The sequence below is a fragment of the Myotis daubentonii genome, chromosome 8, assembly GCF_963259705.1.
Source record: "Myotis daubentonii chromosome 8, mMyoDau2.1, whole genome shotgun sequence".
NCBI classification, from domain to species: domain Eukaryota; kingdom Metazoa; phylum Chordata; class Mammalia; order Chiroptera; family Vespertilionidae; genus Myotis; species Myotis daubentonii.
In genome coordinates, this window is record NC_081847.1 from 24,664,293 (window position 1) to 24,673,133 (window position 8,841).

General features: G+C 38.9%; 1 pseudogene; it reads right to left on the minus strand.

Moving 5' to 3' along the window:
- Nucleotides 1–1,147: 1,147 nt before the first annotated feature.
- LOC132240158 (etoposide-induced protein 2.4 homolog) lies at nucleotides 1,148–8,265 on the minus strand (annotated as a pseudogene).
- Nucleotides 8,266–8,841: the final 576 nt, after the last annotated feature.

Sequence of the window (8,841 nt, forward strand, 5' to 3'; positions counted from 1 at the left end):
TACAGAACACCTCCGTACTGCAGAAAGTCTTGATGGAGGAGAAAGGGGTTTGAAATCACTCTCTGGAGAGGGCTGGTGCAAGTGGGGCATTGGCCCACCCTGGGTATTAAAGAAGGAACCAGACATCTGTGAGAAAAAGCAATGATTGTCCAGAATGAACATCATGACCCATGTAGTTTGGCCCAAGTTCCCCAGACTACAAATTGACTCAGTGACCTTGGGCAACATACTGTGTTTCTTTAAATATTAGTTTGTTCTTGAGGAAAATAAAGGAGTTAGGGTAGATGAGGACTCCTCAAACTCGCATATGCACATGAATCACCCAAAGATCTTGTTATAATGTATATTCAGAGAGAGCAGGTGAGTGAGGCCTGCTGTTCTACCCAGCTCTCAGGTGATGCCAGTGATGCTGATGCTGGCCCAGGGTCTATTCTGTAACAAAAGACTAGTGGGTCATAAAGTCATTGGATATTGCCTCCGAAAACATCCTTACAAATTCTGTATTCTAATTCTGTCCTTAAGGTCCTATCCATCTAGAATCCCTGAATTCTAGAAAAAGGTCCATTCACATCCATAAAGGGGCACTGGAAGAATTTAATGCTCATTTGAAATGTTCTATAAAACAACAACACAGTTTCCTTATAAGGAAAGGCTTGATTCCTGTCCATTGACCTATGTGAAGTAAAGAGCACTTATAGTTCACATATTCCACTTAGTAGAAACGGGGTTATCTCTCTCTCTCTCTGTCTCTCTCTCTCTCTCTCTCTGTCTCTCTCTCTCTCTCTCTGAAACCAGCTCACGTTTAATTATGACATTTTAAAATTGTACAAGTGTTTTGAAATCTGCCCTCTCCCCCAATGCTGTCTCTTTAAGATGACAGAAAAACACCAATCACAGGTTTAGGTTTAATAAGTTTACCCTTTCAGTTCTGATTTGCAGCACCCAATATCCCAGACAGACCCCACAATGGCCGACAGTAAATTTCAGACCTGCAGAGTTTAAAAGTTCGTGTTCTCTGAGCATTCTGTGTTGCTGTGGCGCTTGTCCAAAACTGCTACCTCCCTGTAGTTGGGGGAACATTAAATGTGCCAGTGAAAAAAGCTTTTTCCCCTTTAAGGGGAAGAAAAATCACTTCTTAAAACCTAGCAGATCTGGCTGTGAGGTCTTTCCTCCTGTCCCATCTCTTCAGGCTTACTTTTTACAGTGGAGCAAGAGAGACCAAAATCTAACCTGAGCTATAAGAAACAAGACAGTGATGGCTATAAAAAGAGTGACTAGTAGTAACACATACTCCTTTACCTCCCACATCCAATGTACGTGCTTCACAGAAAAACAACAAAAAAAAACAGGTCCACAAAATACAATAGCTAGAATTTCAAAATCCATTCATCCAAGGATGATGGAAGGCAGAAAGGGGAGGTGGAAGGGCAAATGGTACGGGGAGAAAAAGTACTTTAATCAGTCCAGGCGCGGGGGGCTGGCAAATGCTAGAAAAGAGCTGCAGAAAAACCTGTGGGCCTTTCAGACTCATAAGTGTTAAAAATCCCATTACTGGTGTCAGTCAGGAAGATTGTGCCTTATGTGCACCAGAGACAAAAATCCCAATTCCTCGGAAGGGAACATGCAGAGGGCCCTTAGCAGAGCAGGTCCTGCCTTCCCTGGTGCAGGTGATGAACAAGGAAAGAACTGCACAGCCTCCTTCCAATCCCACTCATTCCCCCTGGGTGGCAGGTGACTCAATGGCTTGCAGCAGCCTTCAGTTTGGCAGGAGACGAAGGTGGCGAAGGGAACTTCTCTGCAGAGGTTGAGCTACTCAGGGCAGACTGCAGGTAGACCATCTTGTAGAAGAGTCTGTTGCTTAAGAAAACCACCAAGGAGAAGAAGCGCAACTGGAAAAGGTAAGCTTTGCCAGGGGTCTTTGCTTCACTGGCGCTGATAATGAATAAAGGAAAGAGGATAGAGAAGAGCCAGCCACTGATAAGGGATGAGGACTGCATTGCTGTGAGGAAAGCCAGAAGTACACCGAATCCAAAGCAGTAAGGCCAATTCCTCTCTATGTTTGACAACCGCTGGTGCATTTAAATGCCTTTATTGAACCGACGATATTCAAAGCAGTATAGTGAGTAGAGAAGGGACATATGCAGGAGACTAACCAGCTGACCAACAAGATGGATGGGAAAGAGACTCACAAACATCCCCTGGATGAGGAAAATAGCCTGAAGCAGAAGGTTGAAGAGCATTTCAGCAATGGTTTTGCTAACACTAGGGAATGGGTGAGGCTTTCTCCCTGATACCTCCAATGCCAGGTCAGCTATATCTTGGAACCAAATGGCATTCACAACTTTGCTAAGCACAAACAGGGGGGGCACCCAGAGAGCACTGAACATTGACGTGAGGAAGAATTCCAGCCACAACTAAACATCTCCATGTAGAGGTGGACCACCAATAATTTGGGCAGTTACTGACTGAAGTACAGGAATAGACACTCTATAAAACAAGAGGAGACTGCATACTCCACTGTTCCAAGCGCAGCACTGAAAAATTCTACTAACGATACGTGGCTCACTCTCTTGCTTCCTCTCTATGCTCTGGGATCTCCTTTGCGCCAGGACACTACTTGCCATTCTTCGATGTTGTTCCTCTCTCTTTTGCTGAATTAGCGCATCGAGCTTTGAAATGGTACAAATTTCCCAGATGGAGCCTTTGTTTCCCCCAGAGGAGTCTCTTGCTTATATCCTTCCGTGGTCTCCAGAATATGTAACTGGACAATCAGTGGGTCCATGCTGCCTGTCACTACTTGAGCCAATTAAGCAGAGATGGTTGAATCACATATGAGCTTTTATTCCGATACTGCCGGCAGTATGGGAGAGCAGCCGTTCACCCACAAACTCTGCTCTCGAGACAGGGTAATCTTTACATTCTCTTTAAACCACCTGCCCAAGGCCACTCTTCTCAAGTGTCATTGTATACAGTGTAATATACTAGTAGCTATTCTTATTTATAATTGGCAAACAGAGCAGTAGAGAAGCAGCACATAATTATACACCAAGTGAGAGCTGCCCAGAGGCAGTGTTTGGAAGTCTTTCAATATTTCTCCATGTGGGTAAGTACAATGGCTGGTAGAACAATATACCATATATATATGAAATCTACTACTATATAGCGCACTTCCCCCAACCCCCTCGTGTTCTCTCAAGCTCATAGCTCATTAGTTTTTAATCTAAGACCTGCTTCTTTCTCATGAATCAAATGATGAGTGCTTTTATTGAGCAGTACTAGCAGATGCTACGCTCTGACCTCTTTATGGGAGCGGGTTTGTCCTAAATGGGTGGGCATGTTTTCTGCATTTGCAACTTGGATTTCAAGGCTGCGAATAATAATGCGGAGGAAGCTGGAGTACTGAAGAAAAGAATAAAGAGCAAAGAACTAAAACCAACAGGGAAGGGCAATTACAAGGTGTATTAATGTACACTCTGCAGAGGGAGGGATTTATTACACTTTCAGGTTTTGTGTCTTGTTTAGTTTTGTTTTTTACATGAAAGGTAAGGGGGAAGGAACTGATATTTGTCAGTCTGAATTGGATAGTGCAAAGAATAAAGGGAGCTTTTAGAAAGTGGGCAGCTGTGGCGGAGCCTGAAGCCATGGTACTTGATACTGCAATATACCCTCTTAGTGATTCAGAGCAGCTTTCGAGAACAGCAGGGGAGGCATTCAGAGTGGAGAACAATGACACATGTCAAGAGTGAAAGAAAGAATATAGAGTTTAAAGGACTGTTGATTGACAAGTAGGGCAGATCAAAGAGAAAAATTCATCTCAAGTATTAATGATCATAATGCTAGTAGAGATCAATAAGTATAAGAAGAAACTATAGCAAAAAAAAAAGGCCAATAGCATTCAATCTTTAAAGCAAATACAGAAGAACAGAAAAAGAAGAAACTGGTCAAAGACTCAGTCATCACTTAATCTATTCTGATTTTTCTGCTATGTATTTTGTTACTCAACTAATCAATCAAAAGGAAGTTTCATAAGTGTGTTTGAAATTGTACAGTGGAAATATTTTGGAGGAAGCACAAGATGGGGCTCATGTATAACCCACAGCAAATCCAGCCTCAGAGACAATATCAGAATGTGAGTTGTTGTTTTTTCTTCAGTGTGAGCTTTTGCAATCTCTCTGCAGGAAACCTTTTGACTATTCAGAATCCACATCATCTGGGTCCTCTGGGCTAGTTTTCACTTCTCACTTCCATTCTGTTCCCCACACAGGTGTGGATATGCAAAGCTTCCTCTGGCAGATTGGGAGGCAGGGCTGGAAGGAAAAACCCTGTTTCTGGAAACTTGCTCAGGCTTGCTCAGGACCAGGGTGGTTTAGAAGCTCAGGGAGAAATGTTGAAATCAGTCATTGCAAAATCGCTTTTGCAACAAGTAATGAATAAAAACTGAAGGGAAATCTCTTTCCTCCTCAAAGTAAAAATCTTCCATAGACCTTGTCTAAACAGCTCCTCATAATAGAACTTTAAAGACAACATAAACTGAAGTGTTTCCCAGGGCCAAGGCCAGAACCTCCAGCCATCTTCGATGGATTCACTCCTTCAGTAAATATCTGTTAAGACCTGGGATGTGGCAATTCAGCCCTGGACAGTGCAGAAGAACAGGAACATGGTGACTCCCTTTCCACTCGGACAGTCAATTGTTCTCAATTGCTCCTCAATTGTTCTCTGGCCCTGGTAATTTTCATCATAACATCTGAATTCTGTTATTTTGAAAAATTGGGTCTCTCTCAACCCACTCCAATATTACTGTGAAGATCCATATGAATTGTTCACTGCTGTATGGCCAGCATTTAAAATAGTGCCCATATAGAGTAGTATCTTAAAAAATTGTTTATTAAAGGACTGAATGACAATGATGTAAACCACCCCAAAACCTTCTAGTTCAAATACAATACAGGGGTGGGCAAATAGGTTTACAGGTATGGGTACACAAAACAATTTATTCTTGTATCATTACTTATTGATTATTATATTATTTCCTTGTATTACAACTGTAAACATATTTTGCACATCCTTGCATTATACATAAAGAGAAAACTACAAAGAAGTGAAAGACTTCAAAGAAAAATCAGTAACTTTCTACAGTAGTTAAGTTTTCAAAAGATCACTTTGAATAAGACCTTCAAAGAAAACTCTCTCCAGCACCTAATCAACTTCCATTTGTGGATTCAAATTGGTGTGAACAAATTTAAATAATTGTGAAAGGAATAACTAACTCTTTTTTTAAATGACATTCTGGAAATAATATGTTTTGATAAACAGAAAATGACAAAGTCTAGAAATTATGCAAAAAAGGCACATGGGAATTGAATATGTGTCAAGAAATCATTTGAGATCAGCAAAAAAAGTATTGGAGTGTTTAAAAAAAAGCACCAGAAAAACTGGTTTGTCTTTTTAAAAATAAACATGTTTCTCTTTCTCTTTATTCCAATACAATTTGCACACAACTCGAATGTAATTAAAGATAAGGTTCTAGAAAGAGAACATTAGTAACTGGTAATATAATTTGTAGTGGGAAATCTATATAATTTTTGAATTAATATTTCAAAATTGAAAGAACTAAGTCACAGAAAGTTAATAAACAGGAAAAATATTTGTAATGCGTGTTACAGAGAGCTCATGCCCTCGATGTGTAAGGAGGTTTTATTAATCAATATGAAAAATACCAAAAGAATAAAAAAGGTGAAGCAAAGGCTTAAAATGGAAAAGAAATACAAAGGTTTTACAATAAATGAAATGACATTCAATCTTATACATAATTGAAAAATGCAAAATAAATTAACAAGATATGATTTACTACCTTAAAAATGGCAAAAATGTGAAGATGTTTATTATACAATGTTGATTAGTCTATTGCAAAAATTATGTGTTCCAATATGAAGTGTAAAAGGAATTGCTATGATCTTGAAGGGCAACTTAGCAGCACCTATGAAAATTAAAACAAGTGCACTTATTCCCACAAAACTGCTCTAAAAACTTTTAGATATACTTCCATAAATACAAAAACATGGTAATGGTGAGAGAGAGTAAAGAGAAGAGAAGAAGAAGAGGAGAAGAAAGAAGAAGGAAAGGAGATGAAGGAGAAGAAGAAGAAGCAGTAGCAGCTACTGCAAAATGTTTATTTTTAGACTGTTAAACTATATAGTGGAATGATATTCAATAGTTAAAGAAAGGAAGTAGTTGGGTATGTTGATATAGAAAGATTTCCAAAATAATAGAAAAAGGTCAGATGGTAACAGTGTTAAAAAACATATAAAAAAGAAAAGAAAATATCCATGGATTCTGGAAGAATGTATAAGAAATTATGTTGGTTAGTAAGTGATTATCATTCAGCTCAAAGTCCATCCTTCCACACTCTGTTTTGCTGGAGTTGGGACTCTACAAACCATGCTCCTCCTTTACCATTTGACTCCCTGTTAAATTCTGGTGATAGGATCACTGATCATGGTTTTCTTTAAGAAATAAGACTGGAGCCTGGAATATAAGGGAAATGCATCTTTCAAAACATGTCACATCAGTGAAAGTTCAGAATTCTGGAAACCTAGGAATCCCCCAGTGGAAAGCCCAAATGGGTGTGTGTGCATCACCAGTCTTTCCAGTTCCTGCACCTGGTAAGTATCCCTGGCATCCACTTTTTAAAGTTCTTCCTCAACTTTCCCCAGATTCTATATCAGCACAGGTATACCAGATGGACAAAATAGTAAGTAGACTGGGCTAGTGGGAGAACAAACTTCCAATTTTAGAAAATGAGTTAATTTGAAAATGCCAAGCAAACATTTTCTAGCCACTAGAAGACAAAAAATAGATAGTATGGCAGTGTTTTAAAAATGTTTCTGACCCACAGGGAAAATGGAAAAAGTATATTTTGCATTATGAACTACTAAAACACATACACACTCAGTGAAACAAAAGTCTTATCAAACAATATCTTAACCTTAATAGTGTAATTCACTTTGATGTTTTCTTTTTTAAGTTTGTTTTATTTATGTTTTTAAATTTTTAAATATTTTCAATTACAGTTAATATTCAACTACTTGATATTTATTTCATTTTATTTTATTTCATTTCCTTTTTATTTCATTTTATTCTATATCATCAGAAAAAAAGATGCTAGTTTTGACACACACAAAAACTTTATTTCATAATCTAATATGGGTGTGAAAGTACAATTTAAACAACACTGACACAAAAGATCACATATAGATAACTCTCTAATCAGATTGAGCTGGGTCCTAAATGCAGGCTGATCCACTTAGAATAATTTTTCTCTAAACTTTGCCTAATCTGTAAAATGAGCCTGTTAATAGGTAAAATATACATGGTTAGAAAATGAAGTCATATAATGAGTGTAAAGTGTGTAACTTGTTAGGTCCATGGTGACACTGGTGGTCCATTTTCCATTTACTGAAAAAAAACTTATTGAAGGAAACAGATGTGGCCCCTGCCCTCATGTAGCTTGCGTTCTGACTGTGAGGTCCATAGCTGAAAACTATAGTGAAAACTATAGTCATAGTGAAAGGCCAATCCACTATAGCCTTTTACAAATGTTTCAACGAGTGAACGCTTCTGTAGCAGAAAGCCAGGAGAAAGGAAACCACATAAACAGAAGAATCCATTTGTCATGAAGCCTGTTTCTCTTACTGTAGTGGTTCTCAACCACAGGTGATTTTATCCTCTAGGGCAGCAGTTCTCAACCTGTGGGTCACGACCCACGTGCCTTTCACAGGGGTCGCCTAAATACATCCTGCATATCAGATATTTACATTACGATTCATAACAGTAGCAAAATTACAGTTATGAAGTAGCAACGAAAATAATTTTATGGTTGGGGGTCACCACAACATGAGGAACTGTATTAAAAGGTCGAGGCATTAGGAAGGTTGAGAACCACTGCCTAGGGGATATTTTTTTGCTTATCTCAAGCGGGGGGAAGGGGAGACTGCTATTGGCACCTAGGGGTAGAGGCCAGGAATGCTGCTAAACATACTACAAGGCACAGGACAGGTCCCACAACCAAGAGTTATCTGGCCCCATGTCAATAGTGCCCAACTTGAGAAAGCCTGTGTTATAAGAACTGAACCATTATGGTTACTGGTGACTAGAGGCATCTTCAGAGACTTGGTGTGGGAGTTATTTTTACCTACTTGTGCAAGTCTCCAAGGTCCCAGTTTCAATGTCCTCATCTGCAAAATGGGTATAATAATATCTGACCATCTCCATAATTGGTTGAGAAGTGCAAATCGATCCAAAGATAAAAAACTTTTAGAAGTAGATTAGGTGGTCAATTTCAAATGGGTACATTATTATTATTATTATTATTGGCCTTTCCATAAAATAAAATTGCCAGCAAACATCAAAGATTCTGTTAATTAAGAACCTTGGTATAACTATGGCACCAGCTAATTTTCATGACTCAGAATATGGCTCATTTGGCGGAGGTAGGGGTGGGGGGTGGAGGGGTTACAACATCACGGGTTCAAAAGGAAATCAAAATTAAATTAGTTTCTTACTAGTGCCAACATTCCAAATATCTGATGTAAAAATAAACATAGAATATATTATTACACATTATTCATTCTGTTTATAGATACCTCCCTTTTCAATACTGTCCCAGGCCCAGGGAGTCAATAATACAAATCATGCCAAGAATCACGAATTATGTCTTGCTCAGTACTTGACTATTTTTTTAAGTTAGGGTTCACTTAAAAACCAACTCGTCAGTAGCTGTTATAGAACATGAGAAGGTGAGTCAGTAATTTTTTTCCTTTGCATGCTCACACCTCAGTATTG